Here is a 24,091-nt window from a genome sequence, read left to right as displayed (position 1 = left end):
ATTGGTTAATACATAACTACAGAATTAGTATAAACACATACTAACACTACTTGCACACGTGTAGTACAGCAACCAGAGTGTAGTGAAGAGGCAGAGGAAGCCCAAAATCAAAACATATAAATCCTACCAGAGGTAGGATCACATAGTTCGATCAGCCGACGACCCTAGGATGAGTAGAAACAGCATCACCAAGAAAACGGGTCTTCAGCAGAACGCAACCAAGCTCAAAATCTTGGTGAGTGCTACCTTCTTTTTACCTTCTCCCGCTCGTCGCCAAATTTATGTAGTGAAGAGGAAGACAGCAGTGGATATGATAAGTAGATTTATTGCAGGAAAAGAAGACAGCTTAACCCCTTCGGTGCTCATGACAGAACGGTTCCGTCATGAGCGTCGGTTGAGCTGTGCTCATGACGGAAGCGTTCCGTCATGACCACGCCCGCGCAAGAAACGGTCAGCGCTGAGCGGGAATCGGCGCCGCATCGAAGGGGTTAAACAGCCACCAACAAGACCAGACAGCAAGGCAACCGTCTTCTCCAGCATCGTGTACAAACTCTCCAAGATTTCTCTCATGACAGCCCTACATTCTAACATTACATACTTACATTATAGTAGCATTACATACTAATGTTCTACTATGACTTACATTAGAATACTACACAGAGCACATGACTTTACAGCAATGAGCTCATGGTTTCATACACGACTCTTGAGACCGGTAGTGGTGAGTAGTTTGCTTCCCACTCCCTGTATTGCATAAACACAAACTAAAACTACTTCCACAGGTATGCTACAGCGCCCACAGCCCATCACTTTACAATAATCAGCTTGGTTTGATCCCCGAGTCTTCACACCGGTAGGCATGAGTACTTCGCTTCCCACTTCCGGTATAGTATAAACGCACGGTAGAGGTCAGTAGTTCGCGTCCCACTCCCTGTATGGTATAAACTCCTACTAACACTACTTCCACAGGTATGCTACAAACACCAGAACACATCACTTTACAGCAATGACCTCACGGTTTAGGCTCTCGGTTTCATACCAGAGTGTAGCAGCATCTCATCTCAGCACCATGTCACTCTGAGCAACACCACACTTTCAGTCCGGTAGGAGTGACTACTTCGCTTCGCACTCCCCCACAGAGGTTATAGTGCTCCTATCCTCCTGTTTCCTAGTCTTTTCACCCTTTTCCCCCCTTACTCGTTTCAACGGAATCACAAAATGGCTGCCAACACTTCCTAGTTGCAATCCTCGCACCGCTCGCAGCCAATAAGCAGCAAGCTTGTGCTCGTAACACCTCAGCCAATCAGATGGCAGAATTCCCAAATATCGATATCTGTAAATTTCGATATTTCTCCAAAACTACTGAACAGATTTACACCAAATAAACAAAAGCGTGCTTTCTAGACCTTCTCCCTGCCAAATTTGGGGTAATCCTGTTCAACCTGTAGCCTTGTCCAAAGTTTCCTATGGAAATTAACATGGAGAAAACATGTTTTGGGACCCCTTTTCTTCTCGGCCCTCCCTTGACGAATCATCCCCAACATTTCAACATAGGAGCTGATATGAACAAATAATTAGTTTGGAAAATTTCATGAAGATTCTTCAAACTACGCTAAAGTTATAAGCAAAACAATAAATGCTCTTCCTATGGAAACTTGGTTCTAACTATAACTACCTACTGGCGACCGCCAGTAGGTTATATATATAATATATTGAATTAAATTTTTGCCCAAACCTAATAATTTAAATATCATAATGATAAGTAATTGAATCTTGGTGGATTTTCATGAAATATATATCCAACAATTTAAGAACCTCTATCCACTGTGACAAAATTATTGATTTAATCGAGAATTAAATGAAATTGGATATAATAACATGAGGAGCTAAACTGAATTATAAAAATAATATCATGTCATAAAACTGTGTCTATGATTGATAAAGTTTTATTGAAGCCATTGAGCCAAATATAAATGCGACATTCTCTTTCCAGTTTGTTGTTCCATTTTATTTTAGTTTATTTTCTTTTTTCATTCTTCCAATAATTGCAGTTAGATACATCAATAACAGTTTTTCAAAAGTTTTGAAATAATTGCTTGGGGAAAGAATGATTTTTTGATTAGGTCAAAGTGAATGTAACTTGAAAGTCTGTTGATTATGTCCACTAGTCACATGTTCTGTTTATTTAAATTCTAAACCAACACTGAAGACTTCACTCGTGATCAAGGGGATTGACCCCGAAACTCGTAGAGTATGTTAGAGCCACCTGGGTGAATAAACACTTTCTGCAAAGAGTTGTGAGTCCACAGTTTGCTGTTTTTTGAAGAAGCATTCGGCGCTGGATTGATATATATACATTCCATTAAAAAAACTGTCCGCTAAGGAAGGGCCCACAGCAGGTAAGTGAACTTCAAATTCTTTATTAAAGGTTGCCGCATACAGGAAATGAAAATTGCGTGCCAAATAGTCCTTTTCGTCCGACGCGTTTCATGCCAAACTGCATTTCATCAGGGACTATTTGGCAGGCAATTTTCATTTCCTGCATGCTGAAACCTTTAATAAAGAATTTGAAGCTCACTTACCTGCTGTGGGCCCTTCCTTAGTGGCAGTTTTTTAAATGGAATTTGAGCGGCCATGCCTGGGTCGCGGAATGGCCCCACTGTTTGAATACGGACCAGCAATCACGCCAACCAGCGAGATTGCACAATGAGCAGGAGCGCTATTAAAGGTAAGAAGATGCCAGTACTAGGAAGTGAGTTTGTGCCGTGACCCATTTTGGAATCATTGTGTTATATTTAACTGCGGATGGCATACAGCCCACTGGGTCAGCAGTAAAACACCACAAGTACCGAGATGCCTGTGAATGGCAACGCCCATAGAGGCGGGAATTTGAAGATCACTTACCTGCTATGGGCCCTTCCTTAGCGGGTATATATATATATATATATATTCACTGAAAAAACCATAGGTTTCACACACGTTAGTTAGGAATTAGCATTTAAAAAACCTTGCAAATTCACTGAAAAAACCATAGGTTTCACACATGTTATAGTTAGCGGAAATTTTACTGATAAAAAACCAATGAAATTCCCCCGTTATAGTTAGTGCAGGCAACTATAACTCACGCGACCGCAATCCTCTGCTGATGCTAATACTGTATTTAGACACTTATTTGCCCATGTCTTCTTCCATACATTTTTAGCTATACATATATTACAAATATTTTTTTTTCATAAAGACACATATGTCATCAGCAGAAGATTGCGGTCGCGTGAGTTATAGTTGCCTGCACTAACTATAACGGGGGAATTTCATTGGTTTTTTATCAGTAAAATTTCCGCTAACTATAACATGTGTGAAACCTATGGTTTTTTCAGTGAATTTGCAAGGTTTTTTAAATGCTAATTCCTAACTATAACGTGTGTGAAACCTATGGTTTTTTCTGTGAATTTGTACGTTTTTTTAAATGCTAAGTTACTGTACGCCATTCGTGGAGTGCGCGCCCACTTAACGCAGTTCGTTCCGTGAGCGCACCGTGCGCGCACAGTGAGCACGCGGTGCGCTTCGCGCACCGCGCGCCCTCTTTACGCAGTTAGTGCCATGCACGCACGGTGGGCACGCGGTGCGCTACGCGCACCGCGTGCCCACGTTACGCTAGATGGGCCATGTACGCACGATGCGCTTCGCGCACCGTGCGCACATGGAGGACATATGATGCACTTCGTTTTGAAAGGTAATATTTTAATTTTTCGTATATGTTATAAGCCATGCACAAATGGTGCCCTTCGGGCACCATTTGCACACGGGGTGGAGAGAGTGTGGATAATTTTTTTTTGTATTATTTTTTTTAAAAATATTTTCGTTTAACTCATATTTAATATGCCATGCACAATTGGTGCCCTTCGGGCACCAATTCCACACGGGGTGGGGAGAGTGTGGATAATTTTTTTTTTTTTATAATTTTTTACCGTACGCGTAATCGGCTAAATTAACGAAAAAAAAAAAATTCCGTTTTTGGCCTTGGGGGATCTTTGGGGACTCCCTCAACATTGCTATGTGTGTGGGAGCTGTCTAAACAGCCCCTTTACATGTTTTTGTGCTTTATATTTTAAACATCACTCTCAGTGCGAGAGAGAAAATGGCGGCCGCCGCTTCCTGGTTTCGGCCGATTCGAATGTTTACTAAGATCTAAGAGCCAATCAGAATCGCGCTCGCGCACGCCACCGTACGCGTACGGTAAGCGCACCGTAAGCGCACCGTAAGCGCACCGTAAGCTGGCTCAGATATATATATTGATTTAAAGGCTATTTTCTCAGAATATACTGAACAGATTTACACCAAACCTACAAAAGGCACTTCCTTGACCTGAGGACTACCTCTCTGCCAAATTTCTAGTAATTCTGTTCAGCCGTTCAGGCTGTAGCCCTGTCTAAAGGTCCTATGGAAAAATGCATGGGAAAAACGCGTTTTGGGACCCCCCTTTTATCTCAGCCCCCGCTTGACGAATCCCCCCGAGACTTTCAGGGTAGGAGCGGAGCGTAGCGCCCCACCTATTTTGAAAAATTTGCGAGGATTCATCGACCGGCGCCAAAGTTATTCAAAATAGAATGTTGCGGATTTCCTATGGAAACGTGGTCCTAACTATAACTACCTACTGGCAACCGCCAGTAGGTAATATATATATATATATATATATATATATATATATTCACTAAAAAAACCATGGGTTTCACACACGTTATAGTTAGGAATTAGCATTTAAAAAACCTTTGAAATTCACTGAAAAATCCATGGGTTTCACACACGTTATAGTTAGGAATTAGCATTTAAAAAACCTTAGAAATTCAATGAAAAAACCAAAGGTTTCACACATGTTATAGTTAGCTGGACATTTCACTCATAAAAAACCAATGAAATTCCCCCGTTATAGTTAGTTCAGCTAACTATAACTCGCGCGCCCGCAATGCACTACTGATGACGTCACATATTACATCACTCATGACATGGTCAGTGACATCACTCATGACATCACTGATGACATCTCAAATGACATCACTGATGACATCATCCAGTGAATGTGTGTTTTTCTGAAAATTAAATATGTTTTAATATATGTATATCTCAAGGTCGATGGAAGAATAAATGAGTATATAAGTGTCTAAATTGATGATTTGTTTCTGAAAAATTGATTGTATTACTGACTGATTAAGTGTATCTTTTTGAATACATGGCTTAGTGAGCAATGTTTAAATGTGTAAATACCTGTATCAGTCTCTCACTTTGTATATAAGTGGCTGCATGGGTTGGTGAGTAGCTACATGAGTGTCTATATAGGTTAATAGTTGGTTTTTTGAGTATCAGTATGAGTGTCTGAGTGTCTTCATGGTGCGGTGGGGGGTATTACGTAGTGCATAGATGCATGAATGAGTGACTCACTGTTTGTATGTGTTGAAGACAGCATGTGTGCAGGACTGTATGGGTGGATGAGTGTGTGCATGGGTGTGTTAGTGAGTGAATGACTGTCTCAATAGTGTCTTCATAAGTAACTACATATGTTTTAAACTAGTATATGTGACTATTGTTGTTTATAAGTGAGTATATGTGAGAGTGAGAGATTGGAAGAGTTCCTGTATGAATAAGTATGTGTTTCTATAAGTGATTGTTAAAAAGACTAAGTATGTGTAAGTTTCTGTAAAAGTAAGTGTGCTGGTGTGTGTATAACTGTATATGCAAGTAAATGGATGTTTGATTCTTTATTAGCATGAGTGACTATGTGTGTGAGTAACTCTATGGATGAGTGGGATTGTGTTACAGGATGTTTAGGTGTATGAGTACATATGATGTGTGAGTACATGTATGAGTGACTGTATAGGATTGTTGGTGGATGAGTGGATGTGTATGTGGATCTTAGAATTACTGAATAGGTTGTTGTAACTGTTATTGGTATGTCCATTGTTTTGAAAATTTTAGTGTCTATTTTTGAATGTTTGTATCAAAGGTTATATTAGGGTGAGAGGAGGTCTACCACTCTGTCACAAGGATAATGTCATCAGTGATGTCATGAGTGATGTCACTGACCATGTCATGAGTGATGTAATATGTGACGTCATCAGTAGTGCATTGCGGGCGCGCGAGTTATAGTTAGCTGAACTAACTATAACGGGGGAATTTCATTGGTTTTTTACGAGTGAAATGTCCAGCTAACTATAACATGTGTGAAACCTTTGGTTTTTTCATTGAATTTCTAAGGTTTTTTAAATGCTAATTCCTAACTATAACGTGTGTGAAACCCATGGTTTTTTCAGTGAATTTCAAAGGTTTTTTAAATGCTAATTCCTAACTATAACGTGTGTGAAACCCATGGTTTTTTCAGTGAATTTGCAAGGTTTTTTAAATGCTAATTTTTTTTTTTTCTTCTATATTTTTTTTACATATTTTTATTTTAATTTTCTATCCTTTTTTAAAGACTATGGTTACATTTTTTAAATTCTATAATATGTTTTTTTTAATATATTTTATAAAATAAACAGGTAAAATTTATTAGCAATACATTTTTTCCTTTTTTTTAAATTTTTTTTTAGTACGCGTACCGTAAGCTTACGGTAAGCGCACGGTTTACGCAATGTCCGTAATTTATCTACGCTGTTTGCGTATAGTTACGCAATTTGCGTAGCCGCGCGTACTCCGCGTGGGTCGCGTACGCGTGTACGCTACACGCGCACGTTACGCGGAAGTGTCGGGGAGTGACTGTTATGCGCATGCGCGCAAGCGCGTGTCTTTTTTACGCGCATGCGTACTTTTGCCGTAAGCGTACCGTAAGCGTACGGTAGGTCATGTGATCATGAAACACAACTTTTGATTGGTTGAAACTACTTTCAGTTCTAGAACTCTCCTACACCACACCCATTCCCCTCATTTCTGCTTGTGATCCCTTAGGAGAAGGAGCTGGGTTGTCTTTGTGATACGATGGCAGAACAGCAGAGCTCTTCTGAGAGTGAGGCTAGCAGCACTACCTTGAGGCAGAGAGCGAGGAAACAAAAGAACTCTTACGTATGGGATTATTTTACTTTTCCAGAAGGCCAGCAAAAGGTAAATGCACCCTTAGTGACTTGCAAGCTGTGTAAGCGTGTACTTTCAAGAGGTAATCCTGACAGGAAGTATTCCTTTGGGAATCACACCATGATGAGACACCTTAAGGATGTACACAGAAGGACACATGCTCGACTTACTGAAGGTAACCCTTCAGTAAATCAACCAAGCACATCCACAGCAGCTCAGCCTGGACCATCATCTGCAGAGCCGAGTCCTTCTTCTGCAGGTCAGGTGAGCCCTTCATCTGTGGGGGGAGCATCTCCTTTTTCTGGTCCTCTGGAAATTAACCCTCGGTTTGCGAGGGTTGAAGTACGGTGCGCCCATTGTCACGATCTAATTACTTATAGGGAGACCAGTGTTTCCCTAGTGAACAGTAAAATAGATCAGCACACTTGTCGTACCGTCTAATATTCCCAATCTTTCTTTCCTCTGTCCCTGCATGAACACAACGGCTCTTTTAAGAGCCAACCTTACCTTTCATCTATTTTTTATATATTTTTTAAAAACTTTTTTTATTTTTATTTTTTACCGTACGCGTGATTTTTTTTTTTTTTTTTTAAAAACACTAAAAATCAATTATCACATTACAAGGTCCTTGAGAGACAACAATTAAAAACTGCAAATGTGATTGTAGAGAGGTGGAAAAAAGGGACCATGACATTATTGACTTACCATACCCACTCAAAAAAAGATTTATTCATTTAATTTATTTTTAATTGCTTTTAAAATGGTTATAGTTTTCGAAAATTTTCTATCTCAATCTGAAAAAAAAGAAAAAAGTATTAATATTTAATAAAACATTTAATAATACAGTACACATATTTACATATTTTTCAAAAAATATTTTTGCCTTTTTTTTGCTGTTTTCAGAAAATATTGCATTTCACTATAAATTGTGAAAGCAATTGCATTCATCATTTAACAGCAGGCAAAAAAAATTTAACAATCTCAAAGATTGTTTTTAAAAAAGCCCAGAATCTCTTTTTTCATAAACATAACTTTAAAGAAATGCATAATATTCTAAAAAAATATCATCTAATATCTATACTTATTTCTTTAAAATACCGTCTGATATTTTTGTTTCAGAAGTATAATCACAATAATATATGTCAAATAACTCCACAATACATCTGGTTCCATTTCCTTTAGGCCAAATAGTAATTTTAAAATTCTTTTTTTGTTTAATTTCCAATGGTAATCCAATAAAAAACAAAAGTTTAAATTGTACAGATGTCACCGTTTCTCTGTAACATTTTGGTTTCCGAAAGATTAATTAATAATTAAATAAGTCCACAATAGAATGGTTTACTTTTCCGCATGGCCAAATAGTAATTTTAAAAATCTTTTTTGAAAAAATTTCCAATGGCAATCCAATAACATTCCAAAATTTAAATTGTGCAGATGTTACCGATTTTTTCTAAATTTTTGGTTTTCCAAAGTTTCCTTAAAAAATTGAAAAATTCCACATTACAATTGGTTACCTTTCCATTAGGCCAAATGATAATTTGTTAAATCTTTTTATTTGTAAATTCCAAATGGTAATCCAATAAAATGGTAAAATTGTTTTCTCCAGATGTTGTCAAATCTCTCTAAAATTTAGGTTTCAGGAAGATTAGATAGGAATTTGCTAAATCAAAAGGCAAACGTTGCTTAAAAATCAATTGTGAATCATTACACAGTGTCCAGCCTTTTTCACATTTAAGATAAACTGTGTAATGACCAGAAGTTACAGTAGGTCCATCATGGAAAATTATTGCAACTGTTACAAAAGTTTTTCCTGAAATTGATAATTGCTGTCCTGTAAACTTCTTTATTAAAGTATCCAATTTTGAACCATCAGCTCTACATCGTTGCATCATTAAAATTACATACTGTCTGTATTCCTTTAAAATTAATGTTGAAAACATGTCAGATTTACACTCACTGCATTGCATGCTATGATTAGCATCTTTAACTAATTTAGCAAAAGTGACTGTTTTACTCTCTGGCAATGTTAAATAAATAAACCTTTCAGAATCAACATTAGAGCCACATATATTATAACAGTTTTCACAACTATGTTCCCATTTATAAGAGAGACCAAATAAATTTTCAATGTTAACCCCTTCTTCTTCCAGTACCTGAAGAAAATAAATCAAGAATTCCTGTGCGTCTTGCTGTACATTTTGAGAAAAACTGTGTTCGTCCTGAACATACATCTAAAACTTTTCTAATTTCAGTAGCACTTTCTATTTGAGTTTTATCATTACTCAGCTTTTCAAAAAGGAGACTCAGCACAGTACAGAATCTTTTTCCCTGATTTACTATTATCTGCTCTTGCAAACTTTCCAGATAAAATGCAACATTCAGCACTACATTAGCGTAGCAGTTGACACCAGAGCTATTTTCAAAATAACAACCTACAACCTGTTCTTCATTTTCCTTATTCTTTTTGCTTGCAATTACATCACTCCTCTTTTTTTTCCTCCTCTCTACATCTTCATTACAGATATTCTCATTTTTCCTTTTACGAGAAACTACACGTTTCTCCAACACAGGATACTGACCTAAATGAGGAGCATAGCTTCTTCTTAATCTATTATACTCCTTTACACAGTTTGTATCAGCACTAACTTTTGAATCATCAAAGTCTATCATGAATAAACCTGATAATGTTTTCACTCGTGACAAAGCAACATATGCCATACCTTCTTTGAACACAGTTGAACCAATGTTCACAAATGCACAATCTACAGTCAATCCTTGAGACTTGTGAATAGTTACAGCATATGCTAGAGAAAACGGAAACTGCTTCCTACGTACATATAAGTCTTTCACAAGCATGAAACGAACTGTACAACGACAAATATCTTTAACTTCTTCTATCTGATCAAATTTTATTTTTAAACATTCAATTCCATCTTTTTTCTGATAATTAATAAAACCCACAACTCTTCCCATAGCTCCATTAACTAAACCTTTTTCAACATCCAAATTTCTCCTTAAAAATACTCTACAGTTCATGCAAACATATAGATTTTTTTCTAATCCAGCTGTTTTGGAAATCTTCTTCTCTAGTGAATCCAATTTATTTTTCAGTGTGCCTGTTAATGTGACAGTAATTCTTCCATCCTCAATTTTGTCCACTGCTTCCAATTTCCTGATATCTTCCTTTTCCAATTTCAAAAGCTCCTCATTGAATATTGAGCATTCACGTAGAGTTGGCATTAAGCAGATGACACTTTTGTTTTCTGCAATGTTCTTGTATATCTTCTCTGCAACTATTTCTTCCTTTGGAAATAAATTATGTAGCAGCCGAGTCTGTAATGCTTTTTTGCCAGCTTCTGTGAGTAGTCCAATCCTGATATCTTTCAGAATACTTCCATATTCTTCATCGTTTGCTTGCCTCATATTAGTTGTAAGTTCCTTGTACTCAAAGAAGGACCAAATATTTGTATTACCGATGCTTCCCAATGACTTCTTCGTGTCTTCATGTGTCACAGTATTAAACACTGGTTGTCCTTTAACTGGAGTAAGTTGCAAAAGATCTCCAAAAACTATGACGTGTTTTCCTCCAAATAACACGTCATAGTCTGACTTCAGAATTTGCTGCATTCTTAAATGCACAAAGGCAAGCATTAAGTTCGATACCATGCTCACCTCATCAATAATGAGAACTTGCATCTTCTTCAATACTCTTGAAACTTCCAAGCATGCTTCTCCAGTTAGCTTGTTGTATTGTATTTTGTTCTCATGCTCCACTGGTAACATTAGCAAACGATGTAAAGTGATTCCTTTTATGTTATATGCTGCTAACCCAGTTGGAGCAGTAACCACACAAGGCAAAGTAGAATCCGTTTTTTGCTGTAGGTAGCTTCTGATGACTTTTATAAGGAAACTTTTTCCAGTTCCAGCTTGTCCGCTTACATACATCCTGATTGGATGAAATGATGTGCATGAGCACTCTTTTTTTTCATGTAGAAATCCGTGATCAATTTTGTTTCTGATCTCTTCATAAATTTGTTGCTGCTCTTGATTCAGTTGTCTTTCCAAATTTTGTAAGTCTATAAATTCTTCTTGAGCTTGATTCATAGCTGTTTCCACTTCATTCATGGCTATTGATGCTTCATTTTCAACGATTGGTTGTCCTAGGGGATCTTGACTGAGTGTTCCTGAACTTTGGCTGTCCTGAGAACTGTCTCTAGCTATTTCTGCTGCAATTGTAGTTTCCTGTTCAATTTCTTCATTTAACATTTGCAGATAAGTTGTGAATGTTCTGCATTGTATGCTGTCTTTGCAAGCATTAACCCCTTCAGTGCCCATGACGAGCTGGACTCGTCATGGGCTGCGGTGGCGCTGTGCCCATGACGAGTCCAGCTCGTCATGAACTCCGCCCGCTAATAAAAAGCGCGGCACTGGGCGGGGAAAGGGGCGAGCATGCAAGGGGTTAAATGAATCTTCATAGCTTTGAAATTCTCCCAGTAGTTCATCCTCTGTACGCCATGGTTTAAACAGCTGTAAAAGAGCCAAGTAGTAAAATTCCTTTTTGTCAGTAGTGTCGCAACTCAGCTTCCGGTGATTTATCAAACTTCCTTTTGTTTGCTTCACCAAACATCCTTCCTCACCAATGACTTTATATTTTCCATTGTTGATGTCTTCTGTGGCTTTCCGTGAATAAATGTAGTTCTGCAGCACTTCATAGAGACACATGTTCTCAAGATGATGACTTCTCTTTGGGTAATATGTATCCAACATGTTTGATTTCAAAATATCTGTACTTTCTGGGTCATTCTCGGCCAAATATTCAATTTCTCCAACAGATTTCAGTACCCGATTTCTCATTGCTGCAAGGCCTAAACTTGCCCAAATTATTCTTCTTGATTTCGAGTAGAGACTTGCAGAAGATAACCTATCTGAACATTCGTAGGATCCAATTTCTCGATGCGATAACATCTTCAAACTGAAACTGTACAGCTTCTTACTGACAGTTTTCTCGTGAGAAATCTCTTCCCACATTTCCTTCAATTCTGTTTTTTCTGATTTCGTAATGTAAGACGTTACATATCGAGCAACAGCAATGGAATTGTCAGCTACATACTGTATATCCATGTTAGCGTTCCACATGGATAAAATCACTGGGTTGTAGTCATTTATATTTTTTGATTCTTCTTTTCTTTTAAGGTTGTAGGTATTCTTAGGTGATTTTCTTGTGATAGTATGTCTCACAGCTGACATAAAACTGTTAACTCTTCCATTTGAAAGAACAGGTCTAGGAAATCCAAATCGACATTTAGTGTAGTATTTATCTTTGCTCTTGTATTTCCGTCGACAGTATTTTCCACACCGATGACTTTGGAAACGTAAAACTTGCTCCTTTAACTTTTTCTCTTCTGTGCTTTTTGGTATAGCACATGTTGCATATTCTTCAATGTAAGATAACACTGCTTCATCAGTATCTGTTCCAAACTTTGGGGCATCCTTGATCCACACCAGCATATGAATATGAGGAGCACCTCTTGCCTGGTACTCTTTTCTCCAAAAGAAATCCACTACTTCTCCTAGAGGTGGATTTTTTTTATTGCAGATGAAGGACATCATAGCCTCAAATCTATGATTGAAATATCTGCAAACATTAACCGGATCCAATGAGCACAGTTCTCCTGCTGTCTTGTATTCGATGTTTTTAATGTTTGAATTTGCCTCTCGTAGAAAATCCAGTAAATCATCCCAAGCGTACTCGGCACAGCTTAGGGTAAGGAACCATGTTGGAGTTCCTAAATTCCGTAACATGCATTTTAATTCACCATGGCGTCGGTACCAATATTCATTTGTCCCACGCTGACAAGCCATCAGATTGATCAGTTGTGTTTCCAAATGATCATCTCGGTGCTGCACTTTCTCCATAAAATCCTTAGCAGACACATTTTGTAAATGTACTCCACTTTTTAAAATGTGATTTACTGCATAAGACAGTGCAGACAAGTCGCTTTCAAATAAAAGATGGAACAAATAAGGAATACTTTGTCGAAATCTGGGATCTTCAGCATATAGTCTTGTAGTCCGATACTCAGAAGCTGGAATCTGTTCCGGACGTTCATCGTATCGTCCTCCTTTTCCTTTAGGAAACAGCTGGGGAAAACATCGAGCTTCCAAGCTCTCCTCCCATACACTCACGGGAGTTCCTTTTGCTTTCTTCATCTGAAATAGATCAATATTGTCTCCCATAACTTCTTTTGAATGAAGAGGATGTATGCTAAAATGTTCATAAATTTCTTCTTCCTTTGACTTGTCCACTTTTTCAATTTGTCCAGTTGGTGTTTCTGTGTCTTCTTGTAAATCTTCTTCTTCTTCTTCTTCTATATAAATTGATTCATACCATTTGTTATTCCTTTTCAAATACGAATTTGCTATTTGTACTTTCCGTACATCTACCAGCTCCTGCCAAATCTTCTTATTTTTTGTAGGTACACCATTAACCAGAATAATTAATGGTTCAGTTTCCAAAGTATCCGCATCAATAGTTTCCATATTTTTTTTCAAATCCAAGGGCAAATACACCACTCTACCTTTTAAACCTCTCAGTAAATCTGAAGGAGGTAATTTACCAGTTTTGGGCTCCATACGTACTATGGTCTGGAACGGATGAACACATTGAATGAGTATAGACTCATATATATTTAATTCAGAAAGTTCAGCAGGAATAGCATCCAATTCTAAATTATTATGTACAGCTCTGGTCGGCATTCTATTTTCCTCTAACTTGTTGTAACAGTATTTACAAATACGCTGAACTTCACCCAATTCAAAACAATTTTCAAGAAATATATAGGTGGCAAAATCCTTCCACTTATAATTATCTTCATTTTCACTCTTTCTGTAGAGATCAACATACCTGGTTTGTTTTCTATAATGAGTTCGGCGGCAACAAATACAAGTAATATTTGGTCTTTCATTAGAGATTATTGCAAATTTTGTTATGTGATCATTAAATGTCTTACTTACAGAGGTTTCTACATTTTCTTCCACTTCTTCCTCATTTACTGTGTCCTTCTCTGCACTGTTTTGTTCAGGACCAAAGTAACAAAACTGAATTTCATCAACAACCTTCTCTACATCTGATACCGTTCCACGGAACAGAGCCCTATTCAATTCATCTAACTTTATTGCTGGACTTTTAGCAAAATACAACCGTCTCACAAACTTTCTCATTTCAGTATGATAAACAGCCAGCATCCTAAAATGATGGAAAACACTATTACACACTTTTCTAGATAGACAAGCCAGAGAATGACCCTGCAAACCAGTATTCTCTCTCACTCTGCATGGATCTAGACTTTGAAGCACCTTAATCTTCTGTTTCACACTTTTTTTGCTATATTCTCTTAGAAACTCATGAAATTTATCAATAGATTCCTGACGCACAGTGCAAATACTACTACAATTCCAAGTGTACACTGGGGCTTTAGGACGTCTCCCCATAGCCTCATCCGCCATCACTTGTACCTCATCTCTTGGAACCATTATCTCCTTCTCCATTATGCAACCATTTTTCACTTCATAAGCACGACCTCTGGTGTCAACTGCATGCAGCAAACTATTACTTTGAAAATAACTCTCTTCATTAAAAAAAGGTTCACTACTTGAACTATGCATCCATTTTCCTAAAAACACTTTACAAAAGTTTGTTCTGTTCACTACTCTTTTCCTTTTGCTATGTGATTTCAGTACATTAACCATTTTGTCTAATGTACGCATCCTATTCAAAATTAAAATGAATAGTTTCCTTTTTAATTCTAATGCCTTTGCTGCAATGGCTTCAATTTCTTTTTTTCTCTTATAAAACTTTGCCTTTTGCTTATATTTCTTCACATCCTTTATCAAATTGGACATAACTCTCCTCTGAAACATTTTTCTACGTATCTCTTTAAACGCTGTTTTTCTGTTTAAGTTTATCTTTTTAGTTGCAGAAGGTATATTTGCATTAACTAAATTCTCAATTTTTTCCTGTCCTTTTCGATTAAAATCATTCTTTCCAGTACAGACATTTTGTACATTTTTCCTTTTTTTGAATATGTTCCTTAGAAAATCTTTTGTTTGCTTACCAGAAGATTTTTTCTTTTTCCCAACATGAGCATCTCCAACTAACTTAGGTCCTCCAGTTGTCTTCAAATATAGGTTTTTTTTCTGCTCTTTTTTTACTCTGGATTTTGTAGGCATCTTAAATTTTGTTCACTGCTCTTCAGCAATACCTGAAAAAAACTAAAAAAAAATTCCTTTATTTTATTTAAATATATTACTACATTTGTTTTCACATTAGTCACAAAACGAAATTTCTTTGCCAATTTGAAAGCACACTTACTGCTCTTTTTTTTGGCAAGTGATAAACACTTTTACAGACTGACACATTATGAATCCACTTTTCAGATTTTTTACAAAGCACATGTCCAAACTGCTTTTTCAGACCAGCATCATTTGTAACCTGGGTGTCTGCCTACACTCCAGCAAGGGCAACCAGCCTTAGTGATGCTGAATGTATTTGCATTACTGACTGAAACCTCAAACCCCACTCGCTTGTGAATACTGTGCATGATTCCACATGGTAAGCAGCTACCTGTGTGCTAAGAGTCAGCTTCTGCACCAAAAAAAGGCTCCCCCTTTCCATCTAATGCAACTGTGAAATCACCAGAGCAATACGCAATAAATCTCTGCCTGTAATTCCTATTTGGACACAGAGTCATGTTTTCACATTAGTCACAAAACCAAATTTCTTTGCCAATTTGAAAGCACACTTACTGCTCTTTTTTTTGGCAAGCAATAAACACTTTTACAGACTGACACATTATGAATCCACTTTTCAGATTTTTTACAAAGCACATGTCCAAACTGCTTTTTCAGACCAGCATCATTTGTAACCTGGGTGTCTGCCTACACTCCAGCATGGGCAACCAGCCTTAGTGATGCTGAATGTATTTGCATTACTGACTGAAACCTCAAACCCCACTCGCTTGTGAATACTGTGCATGATTCCACATGGTAAGCAGCTACCTGTGTGCTAAGAGTCAGCTTCTGCACCAAAAAAAGGCTCCCCCTTTCCTTCTAATGCAACTGTGAAATCACCAGAGCAATACGCAATAAATCTCTGCCTGTAATTCCTATTTGCACACAGAGTCATGTTTTCACATTAGTCACAAAACGAAATTTCTTTGCCAATTTGAAAGCACACTTACTGCTCTTTTTTGGCAAGTAATAAACACTTTTACAGACTGACACATTATGAATCCACTTTTCAGATTTTTTACAAAGCACATGTCCAAACTGCTTTTTCAGACCAGCATCATTTGTAACCTGGGTGTCTGCCTACACTCCAGCAAGGGCAACCAGCCTTAGTGATGCTGAATGTATTTGCATTACTGACTGAAACCTCAAACCCCACTCGCTTGTGAATACTGTGCATGATTCCACATGGTAAGCAGCTACCTGTGTGCTAAGAGTCAGCTTCTGCACCAAAAAAAGGCTCCCCCTTTCCATCTAATGCAACTGTGAAATCACCAGAGCAATACACAATAAATCTCTGCCTGTAATTCCTATTTGCACACAGAGTCATGTTTTCACATTAGTCACAAAACGAAATTTCTTTGCCAATTTGAAAGCACACTTACTGCTCTTTTTTTTGGCAAGTGATAAACACTTTTACAGACTGACACATTATGAATCCACTTTTCAGATTTTTTACAAAGCACATGTCCAAACTGCTTTTTCAGACCAGCATCATTTGTAACCTGGGTTGTCTGCCTACACTCCAGCAAGGGCAACCAGCCTTAGTGATGCTGAATGTATTTGCATTACTGACTGAAACCTCAAACCCCACTCGCTTGTGAATACTGTGCATGATTCCACATGGTAAGCAGCTACCTGTGTGCTAAGAGTCAGCTTCTGCACCAAAAAAAGGCTCCCCCTTTCCATCTAATGCAACTGTGAAATCACCAGAGCAATACGCAATAAATCTCTGCCTGTAATTCCTATTTGCACACAGAGTCATGTTTTCACATTAGTCACAAAACAAAATTTCTTTGCCAATTTGAAAGCACACTTACTGCTCTTTTTTTTGGCAAGTAATAAACACTTTTACAGACTGACACATTATGAATCCACTTTTCAGATTTTTTACAAAGCACATGTCCAAACTGCTTTTTCAGACCAGCATCATTTGTAACCTGGGTGTCCGCCTACACTCCAGCAAGGGCAACCAGCCTTAGTGATGCTGAATGTATTTGCATTACTGACTGAAACCTCAAACCCCACTCGCTTGTGAATACTGTGCATGATTCCACATGGTAAGCAGCTACCTGTGTGCTAAGAGTCAGCTTCTGCACCAAAAAAAGGCTCCCCCTTTCCTTCTAATGCAACTGTGAAATCACCAGAGCAATACGCAATAAATCTCTGCCTGTAATTCCTATTTGCACACAGAGTCATGTTTTCACATTAGTCACAAAACGAAATTTCTTTGCCAATTTGAAAGCACACTTACTGCTCTTTTTTTTGGCAAGTAATAAACACTTTTACAGACTGACACATTATGAATCCACTTTTCAGATTTTTTACAAAGCACATGTCCAAACTGCTTTTTCAGACCAGCATCATTTGTAACCTGGGTGTCTGCCTACACTCCAGCAAGGGCAACCAGCCTTAGTGATGCTGAATGTATTTGCATTACTGACTGAAACCTCAAACCCCACTCGCTTGTGAATACTGTGCATGATTCCACATGGTAAGTAGCTGGCTGTGTGCTAAGAGTCTGCTTCTGCACCAAAAAATGGCTCCCCCTTTCCATCTAATGCAACTGTGAAATCACCAGAGCAATACGCAATAAATCTCTGTCTGTAATTCCTATTTGCACACAGTCATGTTTTCACATTAGTCACAAAACGAAATTTCTTTGCCAATTTGAAAGCACACTTACTGCTCTTTTTTTTGGCAAGTAATAAACACTTTTACAGACTGACACATTATGAATCCACTTTTCAGATTTTTTACAAAGCACATGTCCAAACTGCTTTTTCAGACCAGCATCATTTGTAACCTGGGTGTCTGCCTACACTCCAGCAAGGGCAACCAGCCTTAGTGATGCTGAATGTATTTGCATTACTGACTGAAACCTCAAACCCCACTCGCTTGTGAATACTGTGCATGATTCCACATGGTAAGCAGCTACCTGTGTGCTAAGAGTCAGCTTCTGCACCAAAAAAAGGCTCCCCCTTTCCTTCTAATGCAACTGTGAAATCACCAGAGCAATACGCAATAAATCTCTGCCTGTAATTCCTATTTGCACACAGAGTCATGTTTTCACATTAGTCACAAAACGAAATTTCTTTGCCAATTTGAAAGCACACTTACTGCTCTTTTTTTTGGCAAGTAATAAACACTTTTACAGACTGACACATTATGAATCCACTTTTCAGATTTTTTACAAAGCACATGTCCAAACTGCTTTTTCAGACCAGCATCATTTGTAACCTGGGTGTCTGCCTACACTCCAGCAAGGGCAACCAGCCTTAGTGATGCTGAATGTATTTGCATTACTGACTGAAACCTCAAACCCCACTCGCTTGTGAATACTGTGCATGATTCCACATGGTAAGCAGCTACCTGTGTGCTAAGAGTCTGCTTCTGCACCAAAAAATGTCTCCCCCTTTCCATCTAATGCAACTGTGAAATCACCAGAGCAATACGCAATAAATCTCTGCCTGTAATTCCTATTTGCACACAGAGTCATGTTTTCACAATAGTCACAAAACGAAATTTCTTTCCCAATTTGAAAGCACACTTACTGCTCTTTTTTTTGGCAAGTGATAAACACTTTTACAGACTGACACATTATGAATCCACTTTTCAGATTTTTTACAAAGCACATGTCCAAACTGCTTTTTCAGACCAGCATCATTTGTAACCTGGGTGTCTGCCTACACTCCAGCAAGGGCAACCAGCCTTAGTGATGCTGAATGTATTTGCATTACTGACTGAAACCTCAAACCCCACTCGCTTGTGAATACTGTGCATGATTCCACATGGTAAGCAGCTACCTGTGTGCTAAGAGTCTGCTTCTGCACCAAAAAATGTCTCCCCCTTTCCATCTAATGCAACTGTGAAATCACCAGAGCAATACGCAATAAATCTCTGCCTGTAATTCCTATTTGCACACAGAGTCATGTTTTCACATTAGTCACAAAACGAAATTTCTTTGCCAATTTGAAAGCACACTTACTGCTCTTTTTTTTGACAAGTGATAAACACTTTTACAGACTGACACATTATGAATCCACTTTTCAGATTTTTTACAAAGCACATGTCCAAACTGCTTTTTCAGACCAGCATCATTTGTAACCTGGGTGTCTGCCTACACTCCAGCAAGGGCAACCAGCCTTAGTGATGCTGAATGTATTTGCATTACTGAGTCCAACCTCAAACCCTTAAACTATTCTTTTATTATACCAGTACACCTTAATTTATTGTGAAAACATAGTCCATATTATTTTACATGTTCCTCACATTTAAATTTCTCCCAAAACAGAAAATAATAAACACAACTTCAACAAAAAGAATTGCATTTCTATTATTCATTTCCTAATTTACCATATACATCCCCTCTCAGACTCTAAACTCACCTTTAAAATTAGTTAGTTGTGAAAGAAATGTGGCACTCAAACAGCAGATTATCAGAGCCAGGATCTCTGTTCTCTACACCTCTCTCCTCTCAGCAGAACCAGATAATGGCCAACTGTCCCTCTCTTTTTCCACACATATACATGTTAGTTTCAAATCTCAGTGCTTGCCCCTTTTTTTCAAATGTAATCACACATTTCTATTGGTTGAAAACCAACCCTTTTCCAAAAGTACCCTTCCCCCAACTTGACTTCTGCCTAGTACCCTTCCCCCAACTTGACTTCTGCCTGCTACCATAGCAACAGCTCATGGAACACTGCTGTGTGGAGTCAGGTCAGAAGTTCGCCAAACAATGTTTCAATTCCACAGAGCAAGAGTGTTTGACTTTTCAAACCTAACAGCAAATCCATAGTACTGTTCTTTGGTAACACATTTTTCTGTACCAATACAAAACATGCTTCTATTAATTTACACATACAGCCTAGTTTTTATTCTAGAATGGTATGAAACAGCCAATCAGTTCTTTTTTTTTGAAAAAAATATGTATGCCTCCATTTCCAAACTGTCTTTCTTTTCATATTGCCATTCTACTGAAAGACACCTCCTGAGTGCATCCAGTTCTCCTTTGAAGATGTTCACAGTGTGGATTGTAGGGCACAGCTATGTCTTCTGGAGTGAAAAGTATGCAGAGAAAACAGATATGGTGAGAGACCTTGCTTTGCCAAATGTAGACATTAAATGGATTGGTCAGAGAGGGTTAAAGTGGCACCAATTGATGCCACTGGTGAAATCCTTCATGCACATCCAACACCCTGACCTCATAATAGTGCACTGTGGTGGCAATGACCTAGGCACTTTGACTGGGGTAGGTCTGGAAATGCTTATGAAGGAGACCTTTGCACAACTGTTTTCACTTTTCCCTAAAACTGCCTTTGTGTTTTCTAACATATGCCAAAGGCAAAAATGGAACTGGTCCAATCATTTCTGTCCGCAGATTGACAAAGCAAGAAAGCACGTCAACAAATCTGTTTCTGCTTTCCTCCGTGACTATGGTATGGGTTCCATTTACCACAACAACTTGAATTATGACATGCAAGACATTTATAGAGGAGATGGTGTACACTTCAATGATGAAGGGAACAGAGTCTTCCTCTTGAACCTTAGACTCTGCATCGGTACTTACTTGTAGGTACCACAAAAAAATCACTTCATAAACACAACGGCTCTTTTTAGAGCCCCCTAATATCTAAACACTTAAATCTGATTCTCATTTCTTTTTTTTTTTTTTTTTTTACCGTACGCTTACCGTACGCTTACCCCGTGATTTTTTTTAAAATCAATAAATGTTTTCTTTGTACTTTTCTGTCCTTCTTTGACCCCCTTACAAATGTTAGGGGGTCTGTAACTCTCCTCCTTGCCCCCTTTTCTTGTTATCACTCTTTTTTTTCTGAGTGAAACACACAAAATGGCGGCCGCCGCTTCCTGGTTTCGACCGATTCGAATGTTTACTAAGATCTAAGAGCCAATCAGAATCGCGCTCGCGCACTCCACCGTACGCGTACGGTAAGCGTACCGTAAGCGCACCGTAAGCTGGCTCAGATATATATATTGATTTAAAGGCTATTTTCTCAGAATCTACTGAACAGATTTACACCAAACCTACAAAAGGCACTTCCTTGACCTGAGGACTACCTCTCTGCCAAATTTCTAGTAATTCTGTTCAGCCGTTCGGGCTGTAGCCCTGTCTAAAGGTCCTATGGAAAAATGCATGGGAAAAACGCGTTTCGGGACCCCCCTTTTATCTCAGCCCCCGCTTGACGAATCCCCCCGAGACTTTCAGGGAAGGAGCGGAGCGTAGCGCCCCACCTATTTTGAAAAATTCGCGAGGATTCGTCGACCGGCGCCAAAGTTATTCAAAATAGAATGTTGCGGATTTCCTATGGAAACGTGGTCCTAACTATAACTACCTACTGGCGACCGCCAGTAGGTAATATATATATATATATATATATATATATATATATATATATATATATATATATATATATATATGTATATATATATGTATATATATATATATATATATTCAGTGAAAAAACCATAGGTTTCACACATGTTATAGTTAGCTGGACATTTTACTCGTAAAAAACCAATGAAATTGCCCCGTTATAGTTAGTTCAGCTAACTATAACTCGCGCGCCCGCAATGCACTGCTGATGACGTCACATATTACATCACTCATGACATGGTCAGTGACATCACTCATGACATCACTGATGACATCTCAAATGACATCACTGATGACATCACTGATGACATCATCCAGTGAATGTGTGTTTTTCTGAAAATTAAATATGTTTTATATATGTATATCTCAAGGTTGATAGAAGAATAAATGGGTATATTACTGTCTAAATGGATGATTTCTTTTTGAAAAATTGATTGTGTAACTGACTGATTAAGTGTATCATAGTGAATACATGGCTTAGTGAGTAATATTTAAATATGTAAATATCTGTATCAGTCTCTCACTTTGTGTATAAGTGGCTGCATGGGTTGGTGAGTAGCTACATGGGTGTCTATATAGGTTATTAGTTGGTTTTTTTGAGTATTAGTCTGAGTGTCTGCATGGTTCGGTGGGGGGTATGACGTAGTGCATAGGTGCATGAATGAGTGACTCACTGTTTGTATGTGTTGAACAGAGCATGTGTGCAGGACTGCATGGGTGGATGCGTGTGTGTATTGGTGTGTTAGTGAGTGAATGACTGTCTGAATAGTGTCTTTATGAGTAACTACATATGTTTTAAACTAGTATATGTGACTATTGGTGTATATATGTGAGTATATGTGAGAGGGAGAGATTGAAAGAGTTCCTGTATGAATAAGTATGTGTTTCTATAAGTGATTGTTTAAAAGACTAAGTATGTGTAAGTTTCCGTAGAAGTAAGTGTGGTGGTGTGTGTATAACTGTATATACAGGTGAATGTATGTTTGATTCTTTATTAGCATGAGTGACTATGTGTGTGAGTAACTCTATGGATGAGTGGCATTATGTAACAGGATGTATAGGTGTATGAGTACATATGATGAGTGAGTACATGTATGAGTGACTGTATAGGACTGTTGGTGAATGAGTGGATGTGTATGTTGATCTTAGAATTACTGAAGAGGTTGTTGTAACTGGTATTGGTATGTCCATTGTTTTGAAAATTTTAGTCTCTATTTTTGAATGTGTGTATCAAAGCTTATATTAAGGTGAGAGGAGGTCTGCCACTCTATCACAAGGATGATGTCATCAGTGATGTCATCAGTGATGTCATTTGAGATGTCATCAGTGATGTCATGAGTGATGTCACTGACCATGTCATGAGTGATGTAATATGTGACGTCATCAGCAGTGCATTGCGGGCGCGCGAGTTATAGTTAGCTGAACTAACTATAACGGGGCAATTTCATTGGTTTTTTACGAGTAAAATGTCCAGCTAACTATAACATGTGTGAAACCTATGGTTTTTTCACTGAATTTCTAAGGTTTTTTAAATGCTAATTCCTAACTATAACGTGTGTGAAACCTATGGTTTTTTCAGTGAATTTCTAAGGTTTTTTAAATGCTAATTCCTAACTATAACGTGTGTGAAACCCATGGTTTTTTCAGTGAATTTGCAAGGTTTTTTAAATGCTAATTCCTTACTATAACGTGTGTGTAACCCATGGTTTTTTCAGTGAATTTGCAAGGTTTTTTAAATGCTAATTTTTTTTTTTATTCTTCATTTTTTTCAAACATATTTTTAATTTAATTTTCTTTCATTTTATAAAGACTATGCTTAAATTTTTAAAATCCTTAAATATTTTTTTTTAATATATTTTTTAAAATAAACATGTAAAATTTATTACCAGATTTTTTTTTTTTTTTTTTTTTTTTTTTTTAGTACGCGTACCGTAAGCTCACGGTAAGCGTACGGTTTACGCAACGTCCGTAATCTATCTACGCTGCTTGCGTATAGTTACGCAATTTGCGTAGCCGCGCGTACTGCGCGTGGGACGCGTGCGCGCTTACGCCACACGCGCACGTTACGCGGAAGTGCCGGGGAGTGACTGTTATGCGCATGCGCGGAAGCGCGTGTCTTTTTTACGCGCATGCGTACTTTTTGCCGTAAGCGTACCGTAAGCGTACCGTAAGCGTACGGTAGGTCATGTGATCATGAAACACAACTTTTGATTGGTTGAAAGTACTTTCAGTTCTAGAACTCTCCTACACCACACCCATTCCCCTCATTTCTGCTTGTGATCCCTTGGGAGAAGGAGCTGGTTTGTCTTTGGGATACGATGGCAGAACAGCAGAGCTCTTCTGAGAGTGAGG

This window comes from Triturus cristatus, chromosome 3_1, assembly GCF_964204655.1.
Source record: "Triturus cristatus chromosome 3_1, aTriCri1.1, whole genome shotgun sequence".
Lineage (NCBI taxonomy): Eukaryota > Metazoa > Chordata > Amphibia > Caudata > Salamandridae > Triturus > Triturus cristatus.
Note: the sequence above shows the minus strand (reverse complement) of the source record.